This window comes from Procambarus clarkii, chromosome 76, assembly GCF_040958095.1.
Source record: "Procambarus clarkii isolate CNS0578487 chromosome 76, FALCON_Pclarkii_2.0, whole genome shotgun sequence".
Taxonomy (NCBI): domain Eukaryota; kingdom Metazoa; phylum Arthropoda; class Malacostraca; order Decapoda; family Cambaridae; genus Procambarus; species Procambarus clarkii.
Genome location: NC_091225.1, coordinates 26,245,255 through 26,263,412, shown reverse-complemented (window position 1 = coordinate 26,263,412; position 18,158 = coordinate 26,245,255). Strand labels below are relative to the sequence as shown.

Genomic DNA, 18,158 nt, shown 5'->3' with positions numbered 1-18,158 from the left:
TTATTCTCTAATTTTAGCAGACTTAATACTTTGTAAGCTCTTATTGTATTGTTATATTGTTGTGTTTTGCTATAATTACTTTCTATTTTACAGCAGATTTAGTATTTATCTGTTCCTGTAATTGCTTATCTTATTGTATCGTGACATTATCTTATCTATATGCTTACTGATATTGATCCTGATCGAAATCTTCTGTCCCATATCCACACAAATCAGCACATTGATCATCATTATTGCAGGTATTACACAGCAAATCTTGCAAAAAACAAACTCCTAAATAGCACCTGCTTATCAGTTTACAACCAAAATGTTAGGTCACTTGGTAAACATTTTGATGATATAAATGCACTACTTACAGCACTAGGTACTAAATTATCATTCATCATTTTAACAGAAACTTGGCTAAGTAATGACTATACCCAACTCTACAATTTAGCTGGTTATAAAGCCATTCATAACTGCAGGCCTAATAAAAAAGGTGGTGGTACAGCAATATATTACAAAGATACCTTCATTTGCAATAGTGTTATTAGTGATAGAGATGACTATTGTGAATATACCTTTGCCAAGTTCTCCAGTAAATCCCTTAAATCCTCCCTGACTATCGGTGCCATCTATAGATTTCCTAATACCAACATAACTTTATTCTCTGACAATGTAAGGAATCTTATCATAAATAACAATCTCAACAAATATCACATCATTCTGGGAGGTGATTTCAATATTGACCTGGGTCTTCAAAACAACCCTCAAGTTGACTATTTCCGTAACAGCATGCACTCCTGTATGCTAATCCCCACAATTACCAAGCCCACCCGAGTCACTCAAACATCTGCCACTACCCTGGATCACCTATGGACTAATATAACAGTTCCCCTTACATCTGGGGTAATTTATGACAGAACAACTGACCACTATCCTACTTTCCTCATAGCAAACATTGACACATCACCACCAGAAACCAAGAAACTTTCATTCAGGCTACATAGTGAATCAGCTTTAGGCAATCTCTCTAATGCACTCCACAATATTAACTGGGAATCTGAATTTAATAATTCACAGGATATAAACTCATCAACTAACCTCTTTCTCTCCAAAACTCTAAGCCTCTACAACACTCACTGTCCCCTCCATACCAAAACAAGTTACTGATAAAAGAAAAAATAACCCGTGGCTCACAAGTGGCATAATTAAATCAATCAACAAAAAACATGAATACGAAAAGAAATTTAGGAGTGGCCTAGTTTCAAAGGAAGTAGTTAAAAGGTACTCATCAGTGCTTACCAGTATCATAAGAAAAGCAAAACTTTCATATTATGAGACTAGATTGAAAGAAGCAAAAGGCAACATGAAAAGCAGATGGAATACCATCTCTAATATCCTGGGAACTAAACAACACTCCCACAACCAGATAACACTCTCTAAGGATGGCCTTACACCGTCATCTGACTTAGAAATGGCGAATGAATTTAATAGCTTCTTTTCATCGATTGGTGCTAACCTTGCAAGTAAAATCCCACAGACTCAGACACATATCAACACATATCTCTCAGGCAGCTATCCAAACTATCTTCTCCTCTCACCAGTCAGCCCGACAGATGTTGTGTCCATCATACACTCACTAAAAACCAAAGCTGGGAACATCAGTGAAATCCCATCCATTGTATACAAGAGCGCCTCCCATGCCCTTGCGCCACCTATAGCTCTGCTGTTCAACAAATCCCTTGAGTGTCATACCTCCCCTGATATCCTTAAAAAAGCAAGAGTAACGCCAGTTCATAAAGGAGGTAATCCGGCAGACATAAACAACTATAGACCAATATCGAACCTACCCATACTATCAAAAATATTTGAAAAAATTATCTACAAACAGCTCTACTCCTATCTCGTAAAATTTGACATTCTTAGCCCCTGTCAGTTTGGGTTCCGCTCTCAAAAGAGTACCAACGATGCAATTATTAGTCTCCTTGGTATAATTTACTCAGCCCTTGACAAAAATGAGTTTCCAATTGGACTCTTCATTGACCTGAGAAAGGCCTTTGATACTGTTAATCACGATTACCTCTTATGTAAACTCCATCATTATGGAATCCGAGGCCATGCACTGGACTATATCCAATCCTATCTTAGTGATAGACACCAATGTGTAGCCATCAATAATATAATCTCTCCCATTCTACCAATAACCGTTGGAGTGCCACAGGGATGCATCTTGGGACCTCTTCTATTTCTTATATACATCAATGATCTGCCTAATGTCTCTAACATTCTGAAACCTATTTTGTTTGCTGATGATACTACCCTCATCTACTCCAACTCCAACCCACATACACTAAATGATGTTGTTAATAATGAACTAAAAAAAGTCCACTTATGGATGTCAACCAACAAACTAACACTTAACATAGAAAAGACCTACTACATCCTATTTGGAAGCAAATCTACAAATGCAATTCAGCTTCAGATAGACAATGTAAACATTAGCAATAAAAATGATGGAAAGTTTCTTGGCATATTCCTAGACAAGAGACTCAACTTCAGTACCCACATACAACACATAACTAAGAAAGTCTCTAAAACAGTTGGTATACTCTCCAAAATCAGATATTATGTACCTAACTCTGCTCTCATCTCTCTATATTATGCACTAATCTATCCCTATCTCAACTATGGTGTCTGTGCATGGGGTTCAACCACTGCAAACCACCTCAAGTCCATCATCACCCAGCAAAAATCTGCTATCAGAATAATATCAAATTCTGCTTTCAGACAACACACAGCCCCCTTGTTTAACTCCCTAAACATGCTAAACATAATCTCACTCCACAAATTCTCTTGTGTTTTGTGAACTACATTTACAAAACCCTGTTCTTAAATGCAAATCCTTGTCTGAAACTCTTCCTGGACAGATGACCCATTATCACCACACCAGAAATAAATATCTCTTTGATATCCCCAGAGTTAAACTTAATCTGTGTAAACACTCTATGCAAATAAAGGGACCCAGTTTATGGAACTCACTCCCTACTGAATTGAAAAGCTGTCCAACTTTTACATCATTCAAAATCAATACTAAAAAGTACCTAATTTCATCTTCATAGTTTTTCACTTTTTGCCTTAAAATTGCACTGTATCTATTGCTACCCAATCTCCCAACCTTTATGTTCCCAATTTGAACATCTTTACCATTGTGATCATTGCTGTCTTCTTATATGTGCTGCCAATCTGCTGTATGGTGTTTATAAATCTTGTTTATCTGTATCTTTTGCTACCCAGTCTCCCAATCTTTATGTACCCAATCTGAACATCTTTACCATTGTGATCATTGCTGTCTTATATGTGCTGTCAATCTGCTGTATGGTGTCTATTAATCTTGTTTAAATTACTAATCAAGCTGTCAATGTAATCAATCAGAGCTTTAATATAACAATGTGCTTTAATATACTTACTAAGCTCTCTCATCTCATTTTTCTCTTGCAATGTATCTTTATCATTTATCAATTCTGATAGGAATTACCTACTTAAAATTATCTGCTAGATTAAGGACCTGCCCGAAACGCTGCGCGTACTAGTGGCTTTACAAGAATGTAAATACTGTACTATCCAATGTATTCTCACAAACCCAATGTACCTTCTTGTATATATATAAATAAATAAATTATGGTTGCCCTGCTTACTCTTCTGCTCTTCACCGTCTTGATGCTTTGCACCATACTGGGCTGCGCCTCAGTTCTGGTGCCTTTTGTTCGACTCCCGTCCTTAGCTTGTATGTTGACACTGGCTTCCTGTCTCTCCAGGACCGCCGTGATCGCTACTGTCTTCGCTATCTTGTTCGGTCCTTGCAACAGCCTTCCTCTCGCCTCTGTCGTGCTTTAACTTTTACCCCTCCTGCAGTTCCTGTTCCTCTTCACCACCTCCCTCTGTCTGTCCGGTTATCTCGCTTACAGGATTCTCTTTCCGTTCGTGTTTCTAATGTTTCTCCTCGTGTTGTTCCTTCTTTGCCCCCGTGGAGAGTCCCCCTTCCGCAGTTTTGTACGTCCTTGACCCGCGTCACTAAAGCTATTACCCCTCCTACGGTTCTAAAATGCCTTTTCCTTGAGCACTCTTCTTCTCACTCCCGCTCCGTTTCTGTCTTCACCGATGGGTCTAAGTCTGCGGACGGTGTTGGCTACTCTGTTGTTTTTCCTGATCGCACTTATATGTGTCGCTTATCTCTGGAGACTAGCATATTTACAGAGGAGCTTTATGCTATTCTCTATGCTCTTCGTCTCCTGCTCTCTCGTTGTCAGTCTTCCTTTGTGGTTGTTGTTGACTCTCGTAGTGTCCTCATGGCTCTCGGGTCCTTTAATCCGGTTCATCCCGTAGTTGTCGAGATCCAGCATTGGCTGTTTCTTGTTCACAGTAAGTTTAAGTCGGTTAAGTTTTGTTGGGTTCCCAGTCATATTGGTGTGTCTTTAAATGAGCGTGCGGATGCTGCCGCCAAGGAAGCTGTCCGCTCTTGCCCCGTCTCTCGTAAAGGTATTCCATATTCCGACTTTTACCCGGTTATCCATTCCTCCATCCTTACCCGTTGGCTGGCTTCTTGGTCGTCTGTTACTGGTAACAAACTCCGTACTCTTAAATGTTGTGTTTCCTCGTGGCCATCCTCCTACCACCGTAACCGGCGGTGGGAAACTGCTCTGGCGAGGTTGCGTATTGGCCATACTCGCTTAAAGCAATCGACAAGAAACATGAATATGAAAAAAAACTTAGGATTGGCCTAGTTGGAAAGGAAGTGGTAAAGAGGTACTCATTAGTGCTTACCAGGATAATAAGAAAAGCAAGGCGTTCCTATTACGAGAATAGATTCAAAGAAGCAACATGAAAAGCACATGGAGAGAGATCTCTAACATCCTAGAAGCTAAACAACATTCACATAATAAAATAAAAAATCTCCAAGGATAGTTATACACCAGCAAAAGAAGAATCCGTGGTTTAATAGGGAATGTATGAAAGCAAAGGAGCTGAACAAAAGGGAATGGAGGAACTTCCGTAATAACAGAACACCAGAAAGTAGAGAGAGATACCAGAGAACCAGGAACGAGTATGTTAGTGAGAAGAGAAGCTGAGAAAAGGAATGAAAATGATATAGCTAATAAAGGCAAGACCGAACCAAAGCTACTACACAGTCACATCAGGAGGAAGACAACAGTTTTTTTTTTCTACCACAGACGTGGCCACACATTTACAATGCTAACCAGCATATATACATTTTCTTCTGTCCTCCATGGACAGGGTTAGAGAAGTGTTAAACATACAATTCAAGGGTTTATTGAACACTCAACCACAGAAGGTGATTCGGTGCTTTTAAAATGCTAAGCTAACCTACATACGTAAATACATAGATACACAGATTTACGTATGCCCTACATAAAGTATTAGATGTGTCTTTTACATAGTGTCATTAATGTACTGAAGGAACAGGTGATGAAACTTAGGGTGGGCGAGGACAGGTACACAGAGATTGACAAAGAGGTGTGTGAAGAACTCAACAAAAGGTTCCAGGAGGTCTTTACAATAGAACAGGGAGAAGTCACGGCGCTAGGAGAGGTGGCAGCAAACCAGGTGACCTTGGAAAGGTTTGAAATTACAAGAGATGAGGTCAAGAAGCACCTATTGGAGCTGGATGTGAGAAAAGCTGTTAGGCCGGACGGAATCTCGCCATGGGTATTGAAAGAGTGTGCAGGAGCACTTTGCTTGCCACTCTCCATAGTGTATAGTAGGTCACTGGAAACGGGAGACCTACCAGAAATATGGAAGACTGCTAATGTAGTACCAATATACAAAAAGGGAGACAGACAAGAGGCACTGAACTACAGACCAGTGTCCTTAACTTGTATACCATGCAAGGTGATGGAGAAGATTGTGAGAAAAAATCTAGTAACACATCTGGAGAGAAGAGACTTCGTGACAACCCATCAACATGGGTTCAGGGAGGGTAAATCTTGCCTTACAGGCTTGATAGAATTCTACAATCAGGTAACAAAGATTAAGCAAGAAAGAGAAAGATGGGCGGACTGCATTTTTTGGACTGTCGGAAAGCCTTCGACACAGTACCCCATAAAAGGTTGATGCATAAGCTGGAAAAACAGGCAGGAGTAACTGGTAGAACGCTCCAGTGGATAAGGGAGTACCTAAGCAATAGGAAGCAGAGAGTTACAGTGAGAGATGAGACCTCAGAATGGCGTGAAGTCACCAGTTGAGTCCCACAGGGCTCTGTACTCGGACCTATCCTGTTTGATATACGTAAATGATCTCCCAGAGGGTATAGACTCATTCCTCTCAATGTTTGCTGACGACAGCAAAATTATGAGAAGGATTAAGACAGTGGAGGACAGCTTGAGGCTTCAAGAAGACCTGGACATGCTGCAGGAATGATCGAAGAAATGGCTGTTAGAGTTTAACCCAAGCAAAAGTAATGTAATGAAGATAGGGGTAGGAAGCAGGAGACCAGATACAAGGTATCATTTGGGAGATGAAATACTTCAAGAGTCAGAGAGAGAGAGAAAGACCTGGGGTTATCACACCAGACCTGTCCCCTGAAGCTCATATCAAGAGGATAACATCAGCACCATATGCCAGGTTGGCTAACATAAGAACGGCCTTTAGAAACTTGTGTAAGGAATCTTTCAAAACATTATATACCACATATGTCAGACCAATCCTGGAGTATGCAGCTCCAGCATGGAGTCCATATCTAGTCAAGCATAAGACTAAACTGGAAAAGGTTCAAAGGTTTGCCACCAGACTAGTACCCGAGCTGAGAGCTATGAGCTACGAGGAGAGACTACGGGAATTAAACCTCACTTCGTTGGAAGACAGAAGAGTTAGTAAGGGACATGGTCACCACATTCAAGATTCTCAAGGGAATCGACAGGGTTGATAAAGACAGGCTATTTAACACAAGGGGCACACGCACTAGGGGACACAGGTGGAAATTGAGTGCCCAAATGAGCCACAGAGATATTAGAAAGAACTTTTTTAGTGTTAGAGTGGTTGACAAATGGAATGCATTTGGAAGTAATGTGGTGGAGGCTGACTCCATACACAGTTTCAAGTGTAGATATGATAGAGCCCAATAGGCTCAGGAACCTGTACACCTGTTGATTGACGGTTGAGAGGCGGGACCAAAGAGCCAGAGCTCAACCCCCGCAAGCACAACTAGGTGAGTACAACTAAGTGAGTACCTGCAACAGATCTTGAAACAACAACTGAATTTAATAGCTTCTTTTCATCGATTGGTGCTAACCTTGCCCGAAAAATCCCAGAGACTCAGACATATGTTACCACATATCTTTCAGGCAGCTATCCAAACTCTCTTCTCTCTCCGGTCAGCCCTCCAGATGTTGTGTCCATCATTCACTCGTTAAAAACCAAAGCGGGGAACATTAGTGAAATACCATCGATGGTATACAAGAGTGCCCCCCACGCCCTTGCACCACCCATAGCATTGCTGTTCAATAAATCCCTAGAGTATCATACCTTCCCTGATATCCTTAAAAAAAGCAAGAGTAACGCCAGTTCATAAAGGAGGTAACACGGCAGACATAAATAATTACAGACCCATATCAAATCTACCTATATTATCATAAATATTTTAATTTTTTTTTTACCAACAGCTCTACTCCCTTATAAAATTCAATATACTAAGTCCTTGTCAGTTTGGCTTCCGCTCCCAAAAGAGTACCAATGATGGTATTGTTAGTCTGCTTGACTTAATCTTCTCAGCCCTCGACAGAAGTGAGTTTCCAATTGGACTCTTCATTGACCTGAGAAAGGCTTTTGATACTGTTAACCATAACTACCTCTTACTTAAACTCCACCAATATGGAATCCGTGACCTTGCCCTGAACTATATCCGATCCTATCTTAGTAACAGACACTAATATGTAGCCATCAATGATATAACCTCTCCCACTCTACCAATAACTGTATGGGTGCCACAGGGCAGCATCCTAGGACCCTCCTGTTTCTTATATACATCAATGATCTCCCTAATGTCTCTAACATACTTAAACCTATATTGTTTGCTGATGATACTACTCATCTACTTTGACCCCAACCCACTCATGTTAAATATGGTTGTAAACAATTAATTAAAAAAAGTCTACTTGTGGATGTCAACCAACAAACTCACACTAAACATAGAAAAGACCTACTACATCTTATTTGGAAGCAAATCAACAAATGCAATTCAGCTTCAGATAGATAATGTAAACATTAGCAATAAAAATGATGGAAAGTTTCTTGGCCTGTACTTAGACAAGAGACTCAACTTCAGCACCCATATACAACACATAACTAAAAAGGTTTCTAAAACAATTGGTATACTCTCTAAGATCAGATATTATGTACCCTACTCTGCTCTCCTCTCACTCTATTATGCACTTATCTATCTCTATCTTACTTATGGTAGCTGTGCTTGGGGTTCAACCTCTGCAAACTACCTCAAGCCCATCATCATCCAGCAAAAATCTGCTATCAGGACAATAACTAACTCTACTTTCAGACAACACACAGCTCCTCTGTTTAAATCCCTCAACATGCTAAACATAAATTCAGTTCACACATTTTCCTGTGTAAATTACGTTTATAAAACCCTTTTTCTAAGTGCAAACCCTGTTCTGAAACTCTTCCTGGACAGATGTAACAGAACACATGCCCACCACACCAGACATAAATATCTCTTTGATATCCCCAGAGTCAAACTTAATCTATGTAAACGCTCTATGTAAATAAAGGGACCTAGTCTATGGAACTTATTCCCTAATGACTTGAAAAGCTGTCCAACTTTTGCCATATTCAAAAATAAAACTAAAAAGTACCTAATTTCATCTTCATAGTTTTCTACCATGGGCTTTATCTTCACACTGTATCTAGTGCTACTCAATCCCCCAATATTTGTACCTAAGCCATATTACTTTAACATTGTAATCTTAGATATCATTTGATATCATGGTTGTTGTATTGAGTGCATTTTCTACTGCATTATTCCTTGAAACTTTTCCTCGAAATGATCCTCATATTGTGCTTCAGTGAACCAATGTATAACCCTGAAATGCTATTCTCATGTATCTAGTAATCCTTGTTTCTTTATTGTGTATTATTCTGATCTGCTTTTGTGTCAATATTTCTTCAAATTACCTGTAAACATTTTTGTTGATTTTACTGTAATTATTTTACTTAAAATTATCTGTACCTGTAAAGAAAAGCTATAAAATACCTGGTAACATTTTTTATCAATTTTACTGTTAATTTATAAAAAAAAAACTGTTAGTTTAAAGACTTACCCGAAACGCTATGCGTGTTAGTGGCTTTACAAGAATGTTAATTCAACTTATTTTCTATATTCTCTGTTAACCTCCAGTGTAACTTCTTTTATAAAAATAAATAAAAATAAAATAATAAAAATAACAAAACTATTTATGATGGGTTGAAGCGACGATTGAGTAGTGCGCAAAGCGTCCCTCACCTGTGACGTCACAGCGTCATCCGCCGCCAGGAACATCAACAAAGCGGTCAGTTTGTGGTCCGTGCAGTCAGCAAGAAGACAAACGCTTCATGCAATCACGCAAATATTATCGTAAGTAAACACTTATATTTTATAATATTATTAGATTCTGGTGCTGGCTATAGTGCTGGTGTATTAAGAGGTGAGGAGCAGTGGTGGTGTATTGAGAAGTGAGGGGCAGTGGTGGTGTATTGAGAGGTGAGGGGCAGTGGTAGTGTATTGAGAGGTGAGGGGCATTGGTGGTGTATTGAGAGGTGAGGGGCAGTGCTGGTGTATTGAGAGGTGAGGGGCAGTGGTGGTGTATTGATAGGTGAGGGGCAGTGGTGGTGTATTGAGAGGTGAGGGGCAGTGCTGGTGTATTGAGAGGTGAGGGGCAGTGGTGGTGTATTGAGAGGTGAGGGGCAGTGGTGGTGTATTAAGAGGTGAGGAGCAGTGGTGGTGTATTGAGAGGTGAGGGGCAGTGGTGGTGTATTAAGAGGTGAGGAGCAGTGGTGGTGTATTGAGAGGTGAGGGGCAGTGGTGGTGTATTGAGAGGTGAGGGGCAGTGGTGGTGTATTGAGAGGTGAGGGGCAGTGGTGGTGTATTGAGAGGTGAGGGGCAGTGGTGGTGTATTAAGAGGTGAGGAGCAGTGGTGGTGTATTGAGAGGTGAGGGGCAGTGCTGGTGTATTGAGAGGTGAGGGGCAGTGGTGGTGTATTGAGAGGTGAGGGGCAGTGGTGGTGTATTGAGAGGTGAGGGGCAGTGGTGGTGTATTGAGAGATGAGCAGTGGTGGTGTATTGAGAGGTGAGGGGCAGTGGTGGTGTATTGAGAGGTGAGGGGCAATGGTGGTGTATTGAGAGGTGAGGAGCAGTGGTGGTGTATTGAGAGGTGAGGGGCAGTGGTGGTGTATTGAGAGGTGAGGGGCAGTGGTGGTGTATTGAGAGGTGAGGGGCAGTGGTGGTGTATTGAGAGGTGAGGGGCAGTGGTGGTGTATTGAGAGGTGAGGGGCAGTGGTGGTGTATTGAGAGGTGAGGGGCAGTGGTGGTGTATTGAGAGGTGAGGGCCAGTGCTGGTGTATGGAAAGGCGAGGTACTGTGCTGCACACACAGTATATAAAAACAGCATAATATTTTAATCACAAGCAGGGTTTCCTAATGGCTCCTTGAGACTTACAGGCATACCTCAGAATACGAGTTTAATCCGTTCCTGGAGACGCCTCGCATTCCGAAGTTAATTTCCCCATAAGAAATAAAGGGAAATGAATTAATCCGTTCCTGACTACCCCAAAAACCCCACATCAAACTAAATTTTTATACCTAATTTACCTAATTCATCTAAATAAACCTACAAAACTATGTTCCAGTTATTACTTACCTTGCTGTCGAGTGCTGTAGGCGTATGGAAGATGGTGAGGAGGGGGGAGGAGGAGAGGAGTTACTGTTTGGAAGGGGAGTCCCCTTCCATAATCACATCAGGCAGTGAGGACCTTTCTGGTGTGCTCTCCCTGGGACGTTTTACCTGAGTGCCACTAGCTCCTGGTTGAGGCTCACTGCTCGATTTCCTCACCACAAATCTGTCCATGGAAGCTTGCTTTTCCCTTCTTCGCAAGCTGTCTCTGTAGTAAGGCATCACATTGTCATTGAAAAGATTAAGACAACGGCCTACTACAGCTTTCTCTGGGTGAGTCTGTTCAATAGTTGTTTGAATCTCTTCCCACATCTGACACACCTTCTTAATTACTGCAGAAGGGACATTCGCTGGTGCTGCTGCCACCTCCTCCTCCACTGCAGAATCATTCGCTGCTGCGTTGGCTTGCTGTTCCTGTTGAAGGGCTAGGAGTTCTTCGTTGTGTTCTTCCACCAACTCCTCCACATCATCACCATCCAATTCCAAGCCCATTTGCTGGCCTAGACTAACAATTTCCTCAACAATAGGCGCATCATTTATAGGCTCAAACCCCTCAAAGTCTAGTTCTCTCACACCTTCAGGCCACAATTTTCTCCAGCCAGAGATCAGGGTTCTTTGAGTCACTTCTTGCCAGGCTTTGTCAACGAGTTTTAAAGCACTACAAATGTTAAAATGCTCTCTCCAGAACTCTTTGAGGGTGAGGTTTGTGGCTTCAGTCACTTCAAAACATTTCCGGAAAAGAGCCCTTTCATAAAGTTTCTTAAAATTCGCTATGATTTTCTGGTCCATAGGCTGAATTAGAGGAGTGGTGTTAGGAGGAAGGAATTTATTGTATCTAGGCAACAAATCATCTTCCAAGCCTGGAGGATGAGCAGGAGCATTGTCAAGGAGAAGCACGGCTTTGAGTGGCAATTGTTTCTCCTGCAGATATTTTTCTATGGCAGGGCACAGCACTTCATTCACCCACTCCGAAAAAATAAGCCTAGTCACCCATGCTTTTTTATTAGACTTCCACATAACACACAAATGGGTTTTCTGCACATTATACTGTTTGAAAACCCTTGGATTTTCAGAATGATACACTAGCAAGGGTTTAATTTTCAAATCGCCACTCGCATTTCCACACAGCACAAGCGTAAACCTATCTTTCATAGGCTTGTGTCCAGGCAAGGATTTTTCCTCCTTTGTAATGTATGTCCTCTTAGGCATTCTTTTCCAAAACAGTCCTGTTTCGTCACAATTAAACACTTGTTGCGGTAGGTATCCCTCAGCCTCTGCAAACTCTTTAAATTCGTCAATAAATCGTCCAGCGGCTGGTTTGTCTGAGCTGGCTGCCTCCCCATGCCTTGTAACACTATGGATACCACTTCTCTTTCTAAATTTTTCAAACCAGGCCCTGCTTGCCTTAAACTCTTTCTTATCTGCATCACTCGTTGCAGGGGTATTCTTTAGAAGGTCTTCGTGCAACACCCTGGCTTTCTCACAAATAATGGCCTCCGAAACACTATCACCCCTCAACTCCTTGTCGTGTATCCAAATTAATAACAACTTTTCCACTTCTTCAAGTATTTGTGGTCTTTGTGCCGTTAATGTTCTTACTCCTTTTGCCACTTTAGCACCCATAATCTTATTTTTCTTCTTAAGTATAGTGCATATTGTTGATGTGGCTTTGTTGTACTGCCTACAAAGTTCAACAACACGTGTACCGTTCTCATGCTTCCGAATGATCTCTTGTTTCTCCTCTATTGTCATCCTCACATGAGCTTTCTGGCCTTTATCCTTACCACTGGCTTTCTTGGGACCCATGGTGAGATATATAATAACAAATTGTATAGACAAATCACCAAAAATCCAACAAAACACTGAAAATCCGCGAGAAGAATTGATGTGGGGGTAGTCACTGAGCGCGAGACAATGGTAAACTGAGGGGCGGTGGGGCAGAGGGGCGACGATCGCCGAACCACCACGCGCTAGGTCGGCCTGTACGCGTATCAACAAACTCGAGTCCCGAAGTAACGCTCGCCTTCCGAGACAAATTTTTGGAGTAAATACTGCTCGTCTTCCGAAAACCTCGCATACAGGGACACTCGCATTCCGAGGTACCACTGTATGTGCAAAGTACTTAACCCAGTTATAAGTTCCAAATCATGTGTGTCATATTATTAAACATCTCTTTAGAAAGCTGATTTATGTTATTTCTTAGTGTTCACTACTACTAGGTAATGATAAATATATATCTCACTGATATATTATTAATTATATTCAGCTATTGCAGATGATTTTGATGCTGCAAACCGGAGATGCATAGCTGCGGAAGACACGTCTGAAGTGGAAACTTAAAACGAAGCTTCAGATATGAAGCAAAGAATGCCAAGAATAACAAATGTAAGCATTGAAAACCTAGTTCAGTAATGAAAAAATTTCACAAAATTGACATACTGTGCATTATTTCATCTCATTGTCAATCATATTTAATGATTTTTTTTTATGGAGTATTCTTTGCTATGTTGATAGTGCTCGTTGTGTGTCTGCAGGTGCATTCATTGTGTGTATGATGCCTGGTGTTAAAGTATTATTTCTTACTCGTTCATGCTCTCATTTAGACGTTTGGCCTCGATGAGGTTCAGTCTTGTGACTGGTGTGTGGCACGTTTCTGTTGAAATGTAGTCTTTTCGAGACTACATTTCAAATATTGCCTAACATACATGGCTACTCTCTCTCCTTGTCTAATATATCTATCTGTGTGAAATAGATTAAATCCATTAATTTGATATTCATCTAATAGTTCTCTATTTTCTACATTCATCCATGTTTTGGTAAGTGCAATAATATGTATTGTTTCATTGCAGATAAGAGATTCCAGATTTCCGAAGTACTGAAACGCACACCATACAGGCTTGGTGGATCTCGGTGCAAGGTAAAATAATTTATTTACTTGTACAGTATATATTTTTAGCTAATTATCAGTATATAAAACCACAGTACTTAATTTTATCAGTGTCAAAGACACAATTACATCTTACTTATAAATACTATTATATACCTCACTTGTGGTAACATATACACACATTAAGTGTATTATGTAGCATTATCTGTAATCAACTGATTTTCAGAGCTGCTCATTACAAAATACTCTTTTAAAAAAGTGTTTCTTAACAATAGGAGCATTTCATTACAATATATCCATAATCAACTATATCAAACCCTATTACAGGTAAAACCAGTAGGCATTCTACTGTATTTTATCAAACCCCTATTAGAATAATAGATCTTGTAATGATTTTGCAAAAATAGTGCCATTTACTATTTTTAAAATATTAAAAAAATTACCGATATGGTGCATTCGGATGACAAACCAAATTTTTCACTTTTGACAATTGAGCACCTGCTACATCCAGATTCCCGGGAGGAAAGGAAGGACGATCTTTGGAATCATTACCTAAGTAGACAGGAAAGCTCATTTATCAAAATTAACATTATACATATTTTGATCAAAATAGAAAATATCACGGAAACTCCGAAACTCGGAAAAATCCAGATGACATCTATAAACAAATCTCCTTTTCCTAGTTCTGCATCTCTCCTTTGGAATAAATTTTGTTGTGCCTTTATCATATATTTCACAAAACTTGACATACATCTCATTTACTTCATGTCCTAACAGCAAGTGTTTGTCAAATTCCTTAAGGAAATATCCGAGTTCCCCATAATGACTTTTCCACAAATCAGGTTTTTCAACTGCTTCAAGCTTATTTTCTAACAGATTATAATGCATTGCATACTTTATTCCCAAAAAGACATGGTCACTTTTACCCAAGGGAGAGAGGTACTGAATGATAAATATCTCTTCCTCTTGTAAATATAACATCCAGAATGGAGGGAACATCCCCTTCCCTCATCCTCGTAGCTTGTTTAACATGTAGAAACATGAATGTTTACAGGATGAGGTTTACAAATCTACAAGTCCAAAAATCCTCTGTTCTAGCTTAGCAAAGCTTAGCTTAGCCTACTATATTGAACTTTAACTTTATAACAAAACCAATCAAAAGGGTTTGCAATAATATTAATTGAAAAATTCTACCAGTTTTTGTTTTTAAGTGTTAATAGTAAAAATTCTTATGTTTTTATTGTTAAATTTCAAAGTAATATCAGTTTGAAGACGTTTAAGAATAAATATGGCTAGGTCCCTTTAGTGTATAAATGTATATTATCCACCAAAAAATTCACACACACAAAAATTGTTATTTGTAACTTATAAACTTTTTCTAGTATGTGTCCTGAAGTAAATTTCTATCAAACCTCACTGGAAAATTCATTGGGGTTGTATGTTTATTGTTAGTATGATATACAGTCTACTGATTAATTGAACTAGGTACTATTTATCATCCGAATGCACCAATATGTCTTCATTCTTCCCAGATGAAGGAACTGGGTAATGTTCATCATCTGAATGCACCATCTGCAATGCATCATCTGAATCCTTTCCCACACTCATGACACACGGGAGGTTTATCAGCTGTATGCACAATCCTGTGAGCTTTTATAAGTCGCAGATGATTGAATCCCTTGCCACACTCAGGATATTCACGAGGTTTATCATCCGTATGCACAGTCATGTGACTTATTGTACTGGAACGTTTCCCAAATCAACAGATAATTTTAAGTTGGCCTGGTTGGTCTGTGAGCTCGGTTTGTCCGGCACTTATAATATTAATATTTAAGAACATAAGAACAAAGGCAACTGCAGAAGGCCTATTGGCCCATACGAGGCAGCTCCTATTTATAATCACCCAATCCCACTCATATACTAGTCCAACCCGCGCTTGAAACAATCGAGGGACCCCACCTCCAGCACGTTAAGCGGTAATTGGTTCCACAAATCAACAACCCTGTTACTGAACCAGTATTTACCCAAGTCTTTCCTAAATCTAAACTTATCCAATATTTATTACACGTATAATATTTGACTGGCAGTCTGTCCATGCAAGGATCTTGGTTTCTTAGATTTGCCAACAATTGCACACGTGATTCTGTCTGTGCCGTCGGCATTCGCACACATCATGGCCAAGAGCCTGTCCTTGTTGACCTTACGTCCTGGCACACAACCCTCACTTCTCATTGCTAGAGATTTTTCTGGTAAACTCCTCCAATACAACCCAGTTTCATCTGCATTGTAAATTTGATACGAATATAAATTATTTGCCACAATGTATGCTCTTAATTTGTTTAAATGGTTCTACACTGCTTTCATCTGCACTCAATTTTTCACCGAAAATTTTCCTCTTCACAATATTGTGCCTACCCTTGAACCTTGCAACCCACCCTTCACTCGCTTCGAAATCCTTTATTCCAAGGCTTGCAGCAAACCTGCTTGCAGCATTTTGTATTTCTGGCTGCAAATTGTCAGGCCAGCTGTGCAGTGCTGAGCAAATCACTTGTACGTAGCCTCATCCAACTGTACATGCGTCGAAGTTTTCATAGTCTTTCTACCACACTCTCTGCTAGTGCTTGCACCTTCACTTTTACAGGTTGAAATGAATTTTATAAGTTTCTCTTTTTGTTTCCTTATATCAGAAACAGTACTAGTACCTATATTAAATTCCTTGGCAACACTTGAGGTCGCCCGGCCGTTTTCACAAAGTTGTATAACACATAGCTTGTCCTTAATTGTTAGGACATCCTTCTTCCTCTTAACATCTCCAGAATGATTCATGCTGCTACCAGACATAGTCTTGGTCAAAAATGTTCAAAGTTACTATGAAAATAAAAAAGGTATTAAAAAAATATTTCACTAATGGCGCAGCACTGTGGTGTAACACGAGGGTAGAGAGCACATGGCTTGACCAGGCCTGGATGGGTCCAGTCGGGGCAGGGAGGAGGCACGTTACGTAGGCCGCCAGCAGGAAAAAAAAAACATTTTTGAAGGAAACTTCAGCCTGTGCAAATTGTTTTTAGGAAACTTGTATGGTATTTTTTATTACATAATTACTAGTATTTCTTTTGACTTTGGCTATGATGAATTGTTCTAAAATCAATGGTAACTCCTGTACTGTAGTGTATAGGCCGCTCCCCCATCCAACCCTTATCCCCCCTGGTGGTCCCTCCCAATGCTCCCCTCTCTCTCGACACCACCCCCTCCTACACCATGCGCCTCGAGCCACAGGCAGACGGGATTAATACGGTACGGCCTGCCTCATGGTTTTCATATACGGACAATTCCATGATTATCTGGCTGACTGTCTAGATAGTGTAACATCGGCAGCAAATTAACCGGCTCTGATATTTTATCCGGCTAAACCAAATACAAATACAAATATTTATTCAGGTAAAGTACATACATACAAGGTAAGATACAAAAGTTGATGGATTTATAGATAAAGCTAGTACATACAATGCCTAAAGCCACTATTATGCAAAGCGTTTCGAGCAGGAAAAACAAAGACTAAAACTTAACTTTAATTGAGATTAAAGTATAAATTGTGTTGAGAAAAAATAAGAAAAAAATGAAAAAGGGCGGGGGGGGGGGGGGGGGGGGGGAACATGACAGTAAAAAAGCAAAAATACAATTTGGTCAACAAACAGCATTGTATAAAATCGTAGATCAGAAATACTACAGGAACAACTGTGGACATCCTCAAGAGGAAACTAGATTGTTTCCTTCAAGGAGTGCCGGACCAACCGGGCTGTGGTGGGTATGTGGGCCTGCAGGCCGCTCCAAGCAACAGCCTGGTGGACCAAACTCTCACAAGTCAAGTCTGGCCTCGGGCCGGGCTTGGGGAGTAGAAGAACTCCCAGAACTCCATCAACCAGGTATCATGGGTTGACATTTAGGGGTGAAATAGGTTACATTGAGTTAATTAGGTAGCACTTAGTTTTAATCTTAAACTGGTTGGGAGAGGTACATGCAGTCTTTAACATAATTGGGAAGGTCATTCCACATTCTGGGTCTCTTGATTTGTAAAGCATTTCTAGTTTGACTAAGTCGTACTCTTGGAATATCAAATAGGTATCTGTTTCTGGTGTGGTGCTCATGGGATCTGTTACAACCTTCTAGGAAGCTTTTAAGGTCCGGATTGACATTACAGTTCAGGGTTTTATATATATATTAAATACACATGAGAGGATGTGCAGTGACTTAATATCAAACATATTCAGAGATTTGAGTAAGGGTACCAAGTGATGTCTGGGGCCAGAGTTAGATATTGTCTTAATAGGAGCTTTG

General features: G+C 40.3%; 1 protein-coding gene across 2 annotated transcripts in view; it reads left to right on the top strand.

Moving 5' to 3' along the window:
- Positions 1-9,483: 9,483 nt before the first annotated feature.
- LOC123771591 (zinc finger protein 84-like) overlaps positions 9,484-18,158 on the top strand; it is a 108,540-nt gene continuing 99,865 nt past the window's right edge. The window contains exons 1-3 of one of the 2 annotated variants that reach the window (XM_069313750.1): positions 9,484-9,622; positions 13,212-13,321; positions 13,786-13,853. The gene's annotated coding sequence lies outside the window, so the exon portion shown is untranslated. The remainder of the gene's footprint in view (positions 9,623-13,211; positions 13,322-13,785; positions 13,854-18,158) is intronic. The other variant, XM_069313751.1, reaches the window with a different exon arrangement.